Source organism: Mirounga angustirostris, unplaced genomic scaffold (genome assembly GCF_029215605.1).
Source record: "Mirounga angustirostris isolate CCGP_5_RB_7025 unplaced genomic scaffold, mMirAng1.0.hap1 SCAF_12, whole genome shotgun sequence".
Lineage (NCBI taxonomy): Eukaryota > Metazoa > Chordata > Mammalia > Carnivora > Phocidae > Mirounga > Mirounga angustirostris.
The window spans coordinates 28,074,812-28,093,340 of NW_026991720.1; the positions used below are offsets into that span (position 1 = coordinate 28,074,812).

Genomic DNA, 18,529 nt, shown 5'->3' on the forward strand with positions numbered 1-18,529 from the left:
TTCCTCTTTTTGCCATAATATAGCTTTGTTGGCAGATGGCAACATTTGGATCATATCAAATTTGGCAAATTCTCATAAGACTCTTCAAAAATTTTAATATTTGCATGTGAAAAGACCACAAATTTTATATGGCTCTACCAGAATGGTAGAGGCAAAGTCTTCTGCATTTTTATTTTCATACCCTGTATTACTCCACATTTAAATAAGGTAAATGTCTAGGAAGAATGTGAATGTACGTATTACAAATACAATTTTAGGGATATAGCAGCTTAACCTATCATCTTCCACATTTAAAAACTGTGTTCGTAAAGTGGCATCTTGTGTTTTTATTAAAATCAGGAGCTGAAGGTCAATATTCACATCAACATTGAACAACTTTTTCAGTAGATTTCCTTGAAGAATTCAAAACATTTACATCCATTTACTTATTTTACATAGGGGCCAGTGTTTCAGATCACTCCATTCTCCTGCTTTCTGTGCAATACTGGATTCCAGGTGAAGGCTGCAGAACTAACTTCTAGGAGAGAGACTTGTTATTTAGGAAATAAGGCTCGTGGGAAATAGGACTACAACAGATGTACATTTTTTAAGTTCACCTCCAGACACCTTCATGTCATAGCTATATTTTGGTGGATTTCAGTATTTACATGAACTCCTTTCTTAAGCACACATCCTACTTACAGTGGGGACTAGAATTATAAATGGCTTAGACTAAGCGACTCGATTTTTGCGGCAAACTCATTAAAATTGCAGAACTATTTGTGGAAGGGCTCAGAACAGGTTTGTGGACTTAATGCAATTAGTCACTTTTGTGATGAGACTTACTGACAGATGGACCTGTTTCTCCCATAATCAGACAGATTGGTGATTACATTAAAATTTCATCACTAATATTTTCTTGGGCATATCCGTGAATGTTTGGTGGCTTAGTTTTTCAGAGAAGGTCCCCAACCTAGCCAGTGACCTTTGCTGTTGTCCCTCAGTTGGTGGGATCTTTAAAAAGCAAAAGCTTGTTTACACCAAGCTGAGCTTGGCTTTGTTGCTCTGACTCCGTGGGGTTGCTCTTTCTGTTCACAAAGAGGCTAATTCTTTTACTTAGCTACTTTCTGTTGTTCGCCTAGTTGTTTTGCCATCATGTAGCCTGGGGATGGCTTGGACGAAAAGTGTACATCCATTTTATAAATATTCTTTTCTTAAAACCAGTGCAAAGATGTAATACTCAAACACCGCTTTCTTAGAAATTGATCACAGTTATTCAGTTTTTATAGCACTACTTACGTAAATTAAGATATATTACCAGAAGGATAATTAATCCAATCTAGAAATATTCCTCCATATGGCATGGATGAGCAAGAACTTCACAGTAGAATATAATCACTCTCTTTTAGGAGATAGGAGACAGATACAATTTATTCTGTATTACTTTAATATGTGAGTAATTCATATTGTATGTGGCATTATTCCTTCTGAAAGAAACTTCTACAGTGGGCCAACCCTTGTGATAGAATACAAAGAAAAATAGCTTTCAGATTCAGAAGGCTGTTACTGAAAGTAATTCTACAATGGACAGAATCCCTTTTCTTTTTTAAAAAAAGATTTTATTTATTTATTTGACAGAGAGAGACATAGCGAGAGAGGGAACGCAAGCAGGGGAAGTGGGAGAGGGAGAAGCAGGCTTCCCGCCAAGCAGGGAGCCCGATGCGGGGCTCGATCCCAGGACCCTGGGATCATGACCTGAGCCGAAGGCAGACGCTTAACGACTGAGCCACCCAGGCGCCCCTAGAATCCCTTTTTAATTATCCAGATTAATACTGGATTAGCATAGCCTTCTGTCTGGACATCTTCACTTGGGTATCTTACAGACCCTGAAATTGAACGTATGCAAAATAGAAACACTTACTTTTTACCTTGAACACTCCCCCTGTGTGTCATCCCAGTGTGTGGTACCTCCATCTGCACATGTGCCCAAGCCAGAAACTTGGGCATTCAACTTCCCTCCTCTTTCCAGTCCTTATATCTAAATCCTGTCGGCTGTGCCTCCTCAGTGCCCAACAGAACAATTCCCCTTCCCATGTCTTCGTGGTCAGCAGCTTGGTTCAGCCTTTGCCAACTTTATTTCATGAGCCTCTACTAGGTCTCCCTGCCTCCCTGCTTGCCTCCCCTGCATTCCAATTTCTAAAACAGATCAGGTTATGTCATTGCCCTCAACATTTTTTAGTGACTTCCCTTTGCCTTCCCTTTGACTGACTCTGCGTTTACCTGACCTCCACTTCTCCATCCCCCCTCTTGCATTTGGCCAGCTGCAGTATTTTGAAGCAGGAGCGTAATACTGCATTTTTATGGGAGCAGATTTCATCCGTGGAACTGTCCCCCACATCCTAGGTAATTTAGCTCCCATAGCCTCTGCCCATACACATATTTAAATGCCCTGAGAAGGAGGAGGTACTGTTTGTGGGGAGAACCAGTATCTGTCCTTGTACGTGGCCTGCCTGCCTTTTGCCCCTACCTGTCTCCCCTAGGGTAGGGTTTAGGGTGCTCTCCTCTCTGAAGCCTTCCTGAGCCCCTTGCCCTCACTTTCCCCAGCGGGCTTCCTCAACACTGTGTGTACTCTGTCCCCCAGGCTCTGTGTGTTGTAGTTTCCTTTATTCATTGCTGCTCAAAAGCCGGGAGCGCCTTGAAGGCAGAAGCCCGGTCTTGTTCAGCATCGCATCCTCAGTGGCTCTGTGACTGACCTCTGTTTGATGAAGCATTTGACCCTTAATAACTGACAACAGTGTTCTCTTGAATCTGCTAAGCATCACTGAGATTAATTAGTCTGTAGGGAAAATACTGATTAACAAAAACTAGACATGCATATGAAACTGTAGATGCACGCTGACTAGTCTTCTGGTGTTCATGCATAAGAAAGTTAAACATGAGTCTGGACTTACTAGCAGCTGGGAGCCAGTTGTCACCCTAATTTCCACCCACCATGCAGTTAAATACAATCTGCTAAGTGACATTGTACACTGTCCCCACAGCTTCCTTCCCAAATTGCAAATAATCTAACACTGATGCCCCATCTTATACATCCAGAACATTTGTACAGTGACAGAAACAGTGTATATTAAAATCTCCTCTATAAATCACATGCGGTTTCTAGGGGAAAACACCCTTTAAATGTAAGCTGGAACTTTAACATTCCTTCAAATTATTATAATAATCTAATTTTTTAAAAGGTATTTTTCAAAAATATCTTTGTAACAAAGGTAGGATATTTTTATTTAACCAAATACACAACTGTGCTTGTTTTCACTTAAAAATTTTCCACCCACATTGCTTACCTATTTCACATATGTAAGTATTAACAAGCGACAGCTAAAAATATATACATATAGGTAATTAAGAAAAAGGAAGTTGTAATTCCAAAATAATTAAATATCTAATCAGGCATCTAAACTCTATTTTGTAAACACAGGATTTGGGAGGTTGAAGGACCCAGATAATATTTTGTCTTCTAAAAACAAATTATTCCCTTTTTTAAAAGAAATGTTAAGATGCCAAGTCTGGCTTTGTCACAAGTTCTGTATGCTTCCATTGAAAAACATGACAAATGTATCTTCCCTGATTGAACTGGAATAAAAAGCCACAGTTAAATGTGGTGATTCTTCTGACGTTATAAACGTATCAGACATATTTCATTAACTTAATGTTTGTGAGGTATGAAAAGGGAAATTAGAAGTAAACTACCTTTCTCACGTGAAGTTAGTATTTAGTTTTGCAATGTGTACAAATAGTCTTTGCCTCAGTATTTCATTTTTTTATGCCAGGGAAGACTTTGGTGGATAAAAAGATCAGAGATCTACCTCATAGAGAAAATTATGGTTACTACTTAAGCAGTAGCATTTAATTCTTGTGGAGTATTCTGCAATAATTCTCTACTTAAGCTGGCTGGACACAGGTGCAATGATGGTAGGATAAAAAAAGTGTACCCAAACAACTGAAAAAAAACACAGAATAGTTTTATGCAATCACTGCAAAGCTTAGCAAAAAATGTAAGTGCTCAAAAATAGATGCTTAATGAATAAATTATTAAGACACACCTGTTACTCATTAACAAGTTTTGCCTTAAGAAAGTTCTACTTTTTCACTGTTTGCTGAGACAGGTTGGATAAGAAATGAATAGTAGTCTCAGGTAAACACACTTAAAATGTATCCATGTGTTTATCAGCTGTGACAGTTCTCATATGATGATATTCCCTGCTTTAGAATATTAACTACTATAAATATGCTAAAACCACAGATGATATTAGTTAAATGTGATGTCATATTTGAAGATACAGAAGTGGCTTTCAGATTCAGGTGATTGCTCTTATTTAACAGTATCCCCCATTCCTTCCGTTGAGTTGGTTGCATTACCCATAAAAACTATTCATGTATAAATATGAAAAATGTTGCATATGTTTGTGTGTATCACTGACAGTCTGATCTAGAGCTAATGTACAGGGAACTTTGAGGACTGGGTAGAATAAAATATATGGTGTCATTTATTAAATCATTTTGAGCTCTGCTAAGTGCTGCACAGGTCCTGGGGTTGAAATGATGACTAAAATCAGACACAGCTATGGCCAATGGCACTTGTCATCTAAGCAGGGGAGACAGGCATTCATATCTAAGCACCTAGGAACATATCATTACAAACTGGGTAACTGCTTTGAGGGAAATGAATATAATCCTATGCAGTCCTATCAGGTACGATATAGTGATTCAACACTTCCATACATCACCCGGTATTGATCATAACAAGAGTACTCCTTAATCCCCATCATCCCCATCACCTGTTTAACTCATCCCTCCCACCCACCTCTCCTTTGGTAACCATCAGCTTAAGTTAAGAGTTAAGAGTTAGTTAAGAATCTGTCTCTTGAGTATTGTAACATATGCTGGTCATACCCAGAGCCACAGTGGTGGCTGCAGTGACGGATGAACTGCTTACACAGCTGTAAATAGATAGCTGTAGCTGCTAAGACAGATCCTAAAGGTAGAGAAGTAATACAGGGAGTCCTCCATCTTAAAGTGAAGGTCACTCTTCAGCTTTCCTCAGCATGATAGTATTTATTGCATTTCCTGCTTCTCCTTTTCCCTACAAGCCTAAGTCCTTAGGGGCTGGAGTCTGTGTTCCTTCATCTTTATATTCCTCACATTCAGCTCCATGATGGGCACATACAAAGTGCTTATTACAGATCCATCCCAGAGGTTTCACAAGTGAGGACAAGAAATACAGAAAGCATCCTTATTTAAAGGCTCCTTCACGTGCCAGTGATGTAAATGTTGGAGAAACCCAGATCAAGGCAGCAGTTTCCAGTTCTTTAAAACCCTTACAGGTTTTATTATTCTTTTACGTCATGAGTCCCAAAATTATTTTCCAGAATATCAGTGTGAGTATCCTTAAGTTTTAAAATAAGCATGTCTGTGTTACGTTTATGTTCTAGGGTTATCTCAAAACTTAGTCCCTGGCCATCAGAAGTCTGCCACCAGGGATTTCTTTTCCTGAATAACACGGGGAGAGATCTCCTAGGAACCAGGGGCAGCAAGTGCCCGCAGTGACTGCTTAGTTTGCGAGGGTTGCTTGACTGGATATCTCCTGAGGCTGTTTGCCCGGTCCCGCTCCGCTGGTGCTCCAGGGGCTGGTGCTCCAGGGGTTGGTTTCAGCCGCCTCCTTGTTTTGCATACTGTAGCATCTGCCTGCCTTGTGCCTTTTTTGAGCACCTCCTGCTTTCTGAGATCTTCTCAACCCCCTCAGGAATGACCTCAAGGAATTCTACCCTCTGGAAATCTCAGATATTTGTGTAATTCAGAAACCTCTTTCCTCCCAAGCTCCTCCTGTGAGGTTGAAAAGTCTTTATTTCGCCCAAAGAAACTGTCATTTAGGAAAGAGAAACAAAGTTTTATCTGCAGGGAGATCCTCAGGAGGACCATTCCTAGGAGAAATGAAGTAAACCAGGATAGATAGTTCAGTCTGGTATTCTCTCTAACGCGCCCCCATGTTACTGCTTTAAGGACCAAGAGTCTTTTACCTTGGGAGAAGCTGGAAACATTGGAGGAGCATTTGCTTTTAAATGTAAGCCATTAAAAACAGATGCACTGACATTATTGTACCTTGGCAATTTCAAGGTCTTCAAATTAGGCAAATAGAGAAGAAAGCATTTTCACACCATACCTCTGGCCTCCCAAGAGCATTAACCCGCCTTGAAGTTCTATCAAATTAGAGATTAATCATTGGAATATATCTGGTAAAACAAATACTAGTTACAGATGGATTTTCCAATTTACTAGTAACAATATGCTGTACTGATTAGTGGTAATTATAATAGTTTGAAACTCTGTATTTTAAATTTCTGTAGTGCATTTTATCTTTGAAGGATAATGAATTCTCTCACAGTTGAAAGGTTTTTTTGTTTTTTGTTTTTTTTAGTTCATATAACACAATCACATTTTACTTTTGTGTCAAAAACAAAACAAAACAAAAACAGGAACAAACCAGGCTGATGTTCTCAAATTACTTAAAGGTTGAGGTTATAACCCCAGTATGAACATACATTGACAAGTATGTGTAGGTGATTAATTATTGGTTTATTCAGTATAGTTGTGCTCATTTCTGCACCAATGCATTTTATTATTTGAACCTCTTTCTAGAGAACTATTGTATAACACACTTCATGCTTTAAAGTTAAATTAATGTAGCTTATATCAGTTATTTTATATTTCTATAAGTGCTTTAATATCTTGGTTTCCATCTTATAAAAAGTTACACTTTATTATACTGCCTTGACCAAGTAAAATCATAATGCAAGATATGACAAATGGTTCTCTTTAAAATTAGATGCTTCAAGCTAATATCTTTGAACTACCCTATTATGAAGGAGAGAAGGGAAAATGCTTGCAAGGGATTATATCTTCTATTTTTTCTGAAACCTGATTTTGTGCTAACATGCTTGCTAGAGTTTCCCAGAAGAAAATGGTATATAATATGATTACTCTGGATATGGAGGTTTAATGGCATGAATACTTCATAAATGAAATACAGACTTTAGAGGAAAATTTTATCCTGTTATTCTTGAAGCTTTAGCAATCTTCAGAGCAGCAAAATGGGAGCTGTCTCTTTGAAGGGAAACGGAAATGTCTAAACACAATAAGAAAGAATGAAGGTGGGGCACCTGGGTAGCTCAGTTGGTTAAGCGACTGCCTTCGGCTCAGGTCATGATCCTGGAGTCCCTGGATCGAGTCCCGCATCGGGCTCCCTGCTCAGCGAGGAGCCTGCTTCTCCCTCTAACCCTCCCCCCCGTCATGTACTCTCTCTCTCATTCTTGCTCTCTCAAATAAATAAATCTTTAAAAAAAAGAAAAAGAAAAAAGAAAGAATGAAGGTGAAGCCCCTGGGATTTTTTCTCTTACTATGAAAGTGATCAGTACCCACCTCAAGCCATCCCCAAATATTTTTTTGCTTTCAAGTACAAAATGTCATCCCAGGATTTCTTCTTTTGCCATGTTGAATAGATAACTTTGTATTGCCTTTCCATCCTAATCAAAAGTTTCAATGTAGCATTTTTGAAAGATCATCCCAAAAGTCTAGTGATAAAACTTACTAGTTTAATTGTAAAGGATATTTTCTAGTCGTTCTCTTAAAATTTGCATCATGTCAGCATTTTAGACTGAATTATTTTTTAAAGGAAGATTAATGTAATGTGGAAAATCCTTAAAATTTAGAGTAACACTCAGGTTATTACTCTCCTTATCCCAGGTTGGTCTCTTTCTAATCCTCCCTTCTTTTCTCCCTCTCTCCCCCCACTCGCCTCAGCACCCCCTCTCTCTTCCTCTCTCTCTGTCCTCTTTTTTGTCATGTTTTGCTGTTAGTGGAAGCCTCTCTCTTTGTAGTTTCTTACATTGTCTGGATTTTAGTGTTGCCTTTTTATGAAGTTGATTAAACTTTAATGTTCCAAACTCTCCCTTTTTTTTCAGGTACGTATCATTTTGCTTGTGCAGTAAAGCTAAAGTAGTACTACTATGGATACTAATAACCATAGTCATTCCATGTGCACTTTCTGTATGACGGGTGCTGTGCCCTTATGGGTGTTAACTTAATTGCCTTCATTTACACCTCCTCAGTTTGATGAAGAAACTAGTATGATGTTATGGTAAAGTTGATCGCCCAGGCTCCCTGTGCATGGTGGAATTGGTCTTTGAGCCCAGAATCTGTGTCTGGGGTCTGCCCTAGTTAGCTGTCTCTCCATCACTATACTCTGCTGTGGGCAAGGGCTCTGGCACTGGTTCTGATTTTTTTTTTAATCTGACCTCCCCCCCCCATCTTTACATGAAACTATTTAGAACAAGGTTATATTTGTGTAGTTAATGTCGTTAAGGGTGGCTATCGTTGTATAGCTGTACAGAATAATTCCTTTGGTTTTGTTGAAAGAATAGAATAGAATACTTGGACCTAAATAACAATGTAATTTGTCAGGTAAATGTTATCTTCATGACCTAGAAAGCCATGCCATGATTTCATTCATTGGCATAGCTATATTGCCTTGGGTATATTACTGACCTCTACGTGGTTCAAATTTGATATCAAATTGAAATTTCAAATATGTTTACGGTATGTCAACAACAGTAATAGCAATAAGTAAAGCAGTTTTTATAAACACTGTTGATCACCCAACTTAAACTATTTCATTAAATGTATAGGAAATTTGTTTTAATAATAATGTATTTTTTTTGAAATTTCATATTATTTATGACATGGGAGACAGAGTAGGATTTGTACATAGGGTCACTGTTAGAAATTACAATTAATAAAATTTGTTACAGATTGTGAATGCTTATGGAAATCAACCATTACATTTCAAACAGTGGAAGTTTAAAGACACATTCTTTGAGAATGACATTTTCTTTAGATAAAATATTTATTTAAAAAATAATTCATGGGGCACATGGGTGGCTCAGTTGGTCAAGCATCCAACTCTTGATTTCAGCTCAGGTTATGATCTCAGGGTCCTAGGATCAAGCCCCAAATTAGGCTCTGCACTTCTCTCCCTCTGCCCCTCCCCCCACCTGTTGTTCTCTCTCTCTCTAAAAAAATAAAATCTTAACAAAAAAAAGGTTGTTCATTTAATATATTTTGTGAATTTAGTCTACATTAGGGTTATCCAGAGAGACAGATACATGTAGATCTAAATTTATTCTCTTTAAAAAAAAAGATTATTTATTTATTTGTAAAAGAGAGAGTGGGAGAGAGAAAGCACGAGTGGCATGAAGGGCAGAGGGAGAAGCAGACTCCCTGCCAAGCCGGGAGCTCAATGCAGCGCTCCATCCCACCAAGACCCCAGGATCACGACCTGAGCCGAAGGCAGACACTTAACTGACTGAGCCACCCAAGCTCCCCTAGATCTAAATATATTCAATTAAAAACTCTATATATATGGAGAGAGAGATTTTTTAAAGAACTTGTTCATGTGATTATGGATGTTGGCAAGTCTGAAATCTGTAGGGCAAGCCAGCAGGCTGAATATTAAGGTAAGAGTTGATGTTACAGTCTTGATCCACAATTCACAGTGCAGAATAGACAGGCTGGAAATTTAAGCAGAATTTTGTTTTTGTTTTGTTTTGTTTTTAATGTTATGTTAATCACCATACTTCATTAGTTTTGATGTAGTGTTCCATGATTCATTGTTTGTGTATAACACCCAGTGCTCCATTCAGTACGTGCCCTCTTTAATACCCATCACCAGGCTAACCCATCCCCCTACCCCCTCCCCTCTAGAACCTTCAGTTTGTTTCTCAGAGTCCATAGTCTCTCATGGTTCATCTCCACCTCCGAAATCCACCCCCCTTCATTTTTCCCTTCCTACTATCTTCTTCTTCTTTTTTTTTAACATATAATGTATTATTTGTTTCAGAGGTACAAGTCTGTGATTCAACAGTCTTACACAATTCACAGTGCTCACCATAGCACATACCCTCCCCAATGTCTATCACCCAGCCACCCCATCCCTCCCACCCACACCACTCCAGCAACCCTCAGTTTGTTCCCTGCGATTAAGAATTCCTCATATCAGTGAGATCATATGATACATGTCTTTCTCTGATTGACTTATTTCGCCCAGCATAATACCCTCCAGTTCCATCCACGTCGTTGCAAATGGCAAGATTTCATTCCTTTTGATGGCTGCATAATATTCCAGTGTGTGTGTGTGTGTGTGTGTGTGTGTGTGTGTGTGTACGTACACACCACATCTTCTTTATCCATTCATCTGTCGATGGACATCTTGGCTCTTTCCATAGTTTGGCTACTGTGGACATTGCTGCTATAAACATCGGGGTGCACATACCCCTTCGGATCACTACATTTGTATCTTTGGGGTAAATACCCAGTAGTGCAATTGCTGGGTCGTATGATAGCTCTATTTTCAACTTTTTGAGGAACCTCCATACTGTTTTCCAGAGTGGCTGCACCAGCTTGCATTCCCACCAACAGTGTAGGAAGGTTCTCCTTTCTCCACATCCCGCCAACATCTGTCGTTTCCTGACTTGCTGATTTTAGCCATTCTGACTGGTGTGAGGTGGTATCTCATTGAGGTTTTGATTTGGATTTCCCTGATGCTGAGCGATGTTGAGCACTTTTTCATGTGTCTGTTGGCCATTTGGATGTCTTCTTTGGAAAAATGTCTGTTCATGTCTTCTGCCCATTTCTTGATTGGATCATTTGTTCTTTGGGTGTTGATATAGATTTTGGATACTAGCCCTTTATCTGATATGTCATTTGCAAATATCTTCTCCCATTCTGTCAGTTATCTTTTGGTTTTGTTGACTGTTTCTTTTGCTTTGCAAAAGCTTTTTATCTTGATGAAGTCCCAATAGTTCATTTTTGCCCTTGCTTCCCTTGCCTTTGGTGATGTTTCTAGGAAGAAGCTGCTGCGGCTGAGGTCAAAGAGGTTGCTGCCTGTGTTCTCCTTTAGGATTTTGTTGGACTCCTGTCTCACCTTTAGGTCTTTCAACCATTTTGAGTCTACTTTTGTGTGTGGTGCAAGGAAATGGTCCAGTTTCATTCTTTTGCAAACAGACACAAAGATCAATGGAACAGAATAGACAGCCCAGAAATGGACCCTCAACTTTATGGTCAAAATCTTTGACAAAGCAGGAAGGAATGTCCAATGGAAAAAAGTCTCTTCAACAAATGGTGTTGGGAAAATTGGACAGCCACATGCAGAAGAATACTCAATGTATTTTTAAAAGAAGTTTAAAATCTGTCCTACAGACTATTAAAATTGAAAGTGAAGGACTTTTTTTACAATAAAATTTTGAAATCCTAACAAACTTGGATTTTATATTACAATGAATAATTTTAAAATTTGGGCTTTTAGTAGAACAGGGTTCTTTGTGCTGCATTTTATTTACATAGATATATTTCTTATGAATCAACTTTTAAAATTTGTATATTCTTTTATATTTAAGAATAGCTTAAAATCTTGGGCTGTCTTAGAATTCTGTCCTTGGTTGTCTTTTTTTTTTTAAAGAGAGCACGTGAGAGCACACACGTGTGTGAGTTGGGGGTGGGGGCAGGGCAGAAAGCAAGAGGGAGGGTGAGAATCCCAAGCAGGCTCCATGCCCAGTGCAGAGCCAGACACAGGGCTTGATCTCACGACCCTGAGATCATGACCTGGACTGAAATCAAGAGTTGGACACTTAACGGACCTAGCCACCCAGGTGCCTTTGAAGTAGTTAAGATTGGAAACAACCTTAAGGTCCATCAGGAGAAGAGTGATCGAACAAATTCTGGCACAGCCATACAAGGGGGGGAGGGGAATGCTTTACTGTCTTAAAATTGTGTAAAGTCCATGTATTGATAAGATCAATATGTAGTGTTCTGTAAAAGCACAAGTTATAGAGCAATTTGAATATCCCATTTATTTAAAAATAAATTTTAAAAACTGTGCTTAGGTACACACATACACACATGGATAGAGATACATATATATGCCTGGATTTGTAAGATACAAATTCCTACCATCATGGAGTTTTTAAATGGACACCCTTTATATGTACATTCATTCTTGTAGTTTCTATTATCACCTCTGTGAATAACTCTCAAATCTGTATCTTTATTTGCAGGCTTGTAGCTAAAGTGCAGACCTGAATTTCCAGCAACTTACTGGAATCAGACACTTGAGTTTTCAAATATGTCCCTTCACCTCTTGTAGTTTTGACCATGGTAAATGATGCCACCAGCTGTCCACATTTCCGTAGAAATGTGTAGTTATCTTCACTGTTCTATCCTTTTTCTTTGGCTTAAGTCCATCAGTAATTGATAAACGGATACAGTTGGGCCCAGGGAAATGACATAGAAATGTTGAACTTTTTAAATATCAAAAGCTGCTCTTCCAAAAGTGTCTTCTGCTTTAAAAGAGCTTTCCATAAAACTGTCTTAATTGTTCATATTAATAAGAAATGCTGAATTTAAAAGAATTTGTTCAGTGCTTAATGTTATTTTTAGAACACTTTCAATGTTGTGTTTAATTTTTACTTACATAACAGACTCTTAGTAATTCTTTTTAAACTTCTCAATCTTAAGTTATTCAATTAAGAGATAGCCTTGTATATTTATAATAGTGACATCTCGCATTTACATTGTATATTTTACAAGTCGAATGTACCTGTCTTACACACACATCTGTTTCAGAATAGTTTTAGTGCATTCCTGGCTGTTGTGAGCAGGACAATGACAGAAAGATGCCAACAGATATAGGCAAGGGATACAGCTTTTCTTATGCAATTAAAGGCTACTAAAGCTCCCCTGCATAGAGCTGCACATGATACTGTTCGACACTCCTGAGGATACATAGCATCAGGCCTTTGTGATCAGCTCACTGCATCCCATTCTCAAGCCTTGCTTTTCCTTCTTGGTCCCTCTTCCAGAGCTTGTGAAGAGTGTTCATCTACCTTGTCACCAAATATGAGTAATTAAAAGTAATTCAAAGCAATCCTGACGGTTTATCATGAATTACGTGAATCTAAATCAGTTTGGGGGACAAATCTCCTGTAGGACAGCAGAAAGAGACCTCAGACCTATATGAAATTGATTGCAGAAACCTTGGGAAGAGTTTGACCAAATATCTGATGTTTGAATATTTAAGTTAGCCTAAACTTTATTGAGGCAAATATCCTTAGATAAGTGTTACATCATTTTAATCTTAAAATGCCTGCTATGAAAATGATAATCTGTGTTGGATTGTTAATATTTTTCATGCTGCAGTTATTTTAAGAATTTTCTTTCTTTCCCTATAGTTAGATCTTTTTTTTTTTTTTTAAGATTTATTTATTTGAGAGAGAAAGAGAGCACAAGCAGGGGGTGCACAGGGAGAGAGAGAGACAGAATACCAAGCAGACTTCCCGCTGAACACAGAGCTAGACAAGGGGCTCGGTCTCCCATCCTGAGATCACGACCTGAGCCAAAACCGAGTCGGATGCTTAACTGACTGGGCCACTCAGGCGTCCCTCTAGTTAGATCCTTATTTCATGTTTTCTCTTATAAAATAAATGATGTATTTGGAATTACAGATTATTGTTAATTATTTTAATAACTCAGTTTTTGTAATAGAATTAATGGTAATTTGGTAAGGAAAACATCATTTAAAAGCAATCAATAGGGGCACCTGGGTGGCTCAGTGGTTGGGCATCTGCCTTCAGCTCCAGTCATGATCCCAGGGTCCCAGGATCGAGCCCCACTTCAGGCTCCTTGCTCAGCGGGAGGCCTGCTTCTCCCTCTCCCACTCCCCCTGCTTGTATTCCCTCTCTTGCTCTGTCTCTTTCTGTCAAATAAATAAATAAAATCTTAAAAAAAAAAATCACTAGACTGAAAATAAGGCAAAACTGTTATTTGTAAAAAGAGTTTATAACTTTTTTGTATACCAGCAATTTTCAGACAATATAAAGGACACAGATTCTTTAGAATTCCAAAATACAAAATACTATGAAATGACTTTAACACAGAATGTGTAGGAACTACATAGTAGAAAAAAGTTTAAGACTTTATAAAAAAATATTAGGATAGATTTTAATAAATGGAGAGCACTCCCTTTTTATTGAATAGAAATATAGTAAGTTGGAAGTGTCTGTTTGCTTCTTGTTCTAACTGGTATCCTAATATCTCATAAAGCCACAAGAATTCAAACAGTATAGCACAGCTCAGGAGATCGATCTTTAGGACAAAGTTCAACATCAAACCCCAGTTTTTATAATAATACCATAAATATATTTGACTTCTAAACTAAATGAGATCAGGGTAGATGAAAAATTAAGGTAAAATGCCATTTAACATCACTATTAAATTTTAGACAACTTGAAGGTTTAAACAGTAGAAACATGTTGAAGAAATAAAGTTAATATTTATATAATCTGTGGTTAAGTAAAGACTCTTTAAGCAGGATGTCAAAATCAGGAACTATAAATAAAAGTGCTAGAACATGGCTATCTAATATTTTTAAACTATACATTTAAAAAAGCCATGAAAAGAGTTAAATAGAAAATAACCAGCTGTGACAATATTTGCCATATATGGTATCAGAAACAGCACATGTCTTTATCTTTAGAGGTTTTTTCAAATCAAAAGAAAGCCTACTAGAGAGAAAGCGTAATGTAATATATAAATGGGCAGCTATTTAATAAAAGAGCCAAGTCATAAAAGAAATTCAGATGACTAATACAGAGAAAATGCTCAGTCTTAGAAGTAATTTTTAAAAGTGCAGTTTAGAACCCTGTTCAATTCTGTATGATTGGCTTCATTATATTTATGAGTTTATATGTCTGTCTTCCCTACCAGTCTGAGCTCATCCAGGACAGGATCTGTTGTCTTGATTTTTTATTACTATTTTTTTAATGCCTGCCCTTTCCCTATATGTCTGTCACATAGTTGGATAAAAGGATGGAGAGATAAGGAATGTAGTTTGAGCCTATTTGTAAGTTTTAGCTTCTGTCATCATGTATGTGTTATAGGGTCACAATAACAATTTTGAATCAAGGGATTTGGATGATTTTTGATAACTGTTGCACTGTTAATGATTTTCAACATACTTTGAAACAAATGCGCTAGTAATTTTTGAGAATCCTTTTAGGTCACGGTTTGAATCTAGTTCTATAGATACTCTTAGAAGCATGTCAGGAACGCAAGGCAAGGTTCAGAGGGATATATGTTACAGTATATATTCAAATTATTTGATGTCTATCATCTATTAGAATATAAGTTCCAAGAGAATAGAGACTTTGGTTGCTGACACTAGAGTGTTGTCTGGCAAATTTGAAGTACTCAGTAAGTTTTTTGAAAGAAGAGGCCCAGATTGTTTTGTGTCCTTCCCCCACCACCACTTTACATCACACCTAGCCTTATATCACCTTCATAGCCATCATTTTAAGTAGCAGCAAAATATTCCATTGTATGCCACATAATTTACATGATCTTCCCTTCATATTAGATATTTCAGTTGCTTGCTTTTTCTTTTATGCAAAATGCTATAGTGAATATGTTCCTGCTTATAGTCTTTCCAGTATTTATGATTATTTCGTTAGGGCAAATTCTTAGAAATAGCCTTAATGGATGAATAGACATGTACATATATTTTGGCTCATGGTACAAATTTCCAGTATACTTAATTTAATAGCAAATACATAATTAATGTCAGTTATTTCAGTCGGTATGTGAACTACTCTGTTTTCATAGCCAGGAAGTCCTGCTGTCCTCATAAAGGTGCTTTGTAGATATTTTATCTTTTGAAGATTTACATTGGAAGTCTGAATCCTCATAAATAATACATTCATAGAAGTAGAAAAAGGCAATGTATTTTGAGTCAAAGCAAATTGACAGCAAGGGTAATGTATTCTTTTATCACATAATACAGAGAAAATAGTGGGAAGATAATAACTGGTATTAATTCCTGAAAGTGTTTAAACATGCCAATTAGGTAGAAAACAAGGAAATATCTTGGTGAATATTGAAAATATTCACCTATTACTTCTTTCCTCCTTCCTTGCCTTTTTGGGGGGTAGGGTGGGAGGGAGGACTTTTGTTTTTAATTCACTTATTGTAGAATTCATAAGTATTTTCTAACTGTATATATCTTTCTTTTAGTTTTTATAAGAGAAATTATCAAGGGCGTGCATTTTGTATTCCGGAATGTCAGGGTTTATAAGGACTATTAAGTACCACTATATTTATATTTATGCACCCCTTTAAAATTGCACATTTTTGTCAAATATCATAAAAGCTTAGTCCTTTGGCTTTTACAGTTAGGATTTGCCGGTATCCTTGTGCCTTTGCTTCTCCCTGCCTGAAAGCATGTTTTTTATTTAATTATCTCTCCTTTCACAGGTGCTGGCCATTAGTATTCCTTGCCCTTGACTCAGGAAGTCCCAGACCTTGTTAAGTAGACAAATTCTTGTGGATTGCCTCCTGGGCCCTGTGATAGTCCTGGAGCCTTCCTTTATTGGCATAAGTTTTCGGAACGGATATCCTGGATTGCTTTCCAAATTCTAAATTACTAATGTCTTCCTATTAACTTCATCTAGCTCTTTATTTTCTAATAAATTACTGGCTTTACTTGGAATATGTTGATTAGGTTCCTTGTGTGACTTCTCTAAGCATGTTTTGTACCATATTACCATTCCTAGCATAGTATTCTCTAATTTTACACAAGTCTAATGGTAGAAAAATAATCATGGCCTTCAGATGATAAAAGATAGATAGTGCATATTCAAAGGCCATGGTTACTATTAAATATTTTTATATCTCCAAGTAGAATACCAAAAGTTGACAAAAATATGAAAGGAAGTTGTCAAAATCTCTTATCTTGATGGCAGATAATACTTTTACCTTGCTATATAAAGGATATCAAAAGATCAGTAATGATAAAAGAGATTTAAATAGCACAGTTAACAAGCTTGACCTAATGGCCACATGTACAACATGGTACCCACAATGGAGAACACTTTTTATTTCCACATACTCATGGAAGAGTTAAAGACCCACATAAACACATACACACACACATGCATATAGGCCTACATATTTTGGAATATATAAAAACTAGTTTCAGTTATTTCAGGAGATGAGTATCTTGCAAGTTCTATTATTTAACCCAATGTAATAAGCATAGGACTTACTTGGAAAAAGTAAAACTTCATTTATAAACTCTAGAAACACGCCTGTAAACAGCTAAATAATAACAAAAATAATAATTTGTGGGACACTGTACTTAAAGTGGTTAAGGGAAATTTATAACCTGAAATGCTTACAATGCTAAGCTTGAATGCTTAGAACAAAAGAAAGGCTTAAAATTAATGAGCCATGCTTTCAAGTTAAAAATGTAAAACAACAGCAGAATTAACGCGGATAAATTATGGTGAAATAAAAAAGCAGAGTTTAATGAAATAGAAAACAAGCATGTAACAGAGGAGATCATCAAAGTCAAGCAATAGTACTTTGAAAAGAATAATAAGACAAACCTATGTCAAAGTTAAAAATGGAAAAAATATTAGGAATGAAAATATGTAACTATAGATGCAAAAGAGGAGATATTTTACAACTTTGTGCAAAATCTTTTGAAAAACTTAGATGAAATAACTTTTTCTAGTAATATATCAAAATCGGTTCAAATAGAAAATTGGAGTAGTTTTATAACTATAACCAGTGAAGAAATAGAATCAGTAGCAAATATCTTCCCACAAAGAAACATTGGACCCAAACAGCTTAATGGGTAAACTCCAAGAACAGATAATTCTCATTTTTTTTTTTTTTTACAGAATCTTCCAGATAATAAAAATGTGGCACTGTTCAACTCATCAAAAAGTCTAGCATAACAAAAACAGGACAATGCAAGGATATATACAAGAAAAAGAAAAGGAAATCTGCAGGCTAGTCTCAATCATGAATATTGATACAAAATGCCAAACTACAGCATTCTAAATCTGTTTGTTTTTTTTTTTAAGGAAATAGGTTTATCTTTGAAAAGCAAGAAAATGTTGAACCACCACAATTACTAATCATCTCAGTAGGTACAGGAAAAATTTTAATAGAGCATTCATTTCTGGATTACAGATAGGTAGGATCTATGATCTATATCTGATATATATGATATCTATGATATATCTATGACCATCCATAAAATGTACCTGCATCTGTGATAGAAAATCCAGGACATAACTGATATACCATAATATATATCACATATCTGATATATGAGTATAAAACACATACTCTGATTTATTTGTGGGTATCTAATGAACTAGGAAGAGAATTTCCTTTACCCATGAAAGACCAACTATAAGATACCTGGAGCAGTGATCACCTCTAGAGGTAAAATGCTAAAAATATTCCCTTTAAAAAGAAATTTAAGGGTGCCTGGGTGACTCAGATGGTTAAGCGTCTGCCTTCGGTTCAGGTCATGATCCCAGCGTCCTGGGATCGAGTCCCGCATCGGGCTCCCTGCTCCTTGGGAGCCTGCTTCTCC

General features: G+C 37.0%; 1 protein-coding gene across 11 annotated transcripts in view; it reads left to right on the plus strand.

Annotated features, from left to right (window-relative positions):
* The window catches only part of CADPS2 (calcium dependent secretion activator 2), a 517,989-nt gene that overhangs the window by 248,684 nt on the left and 250,776 nt on the right, over window positions 1–18,529 (plus strand). The window lies entirely within an intron of this gene.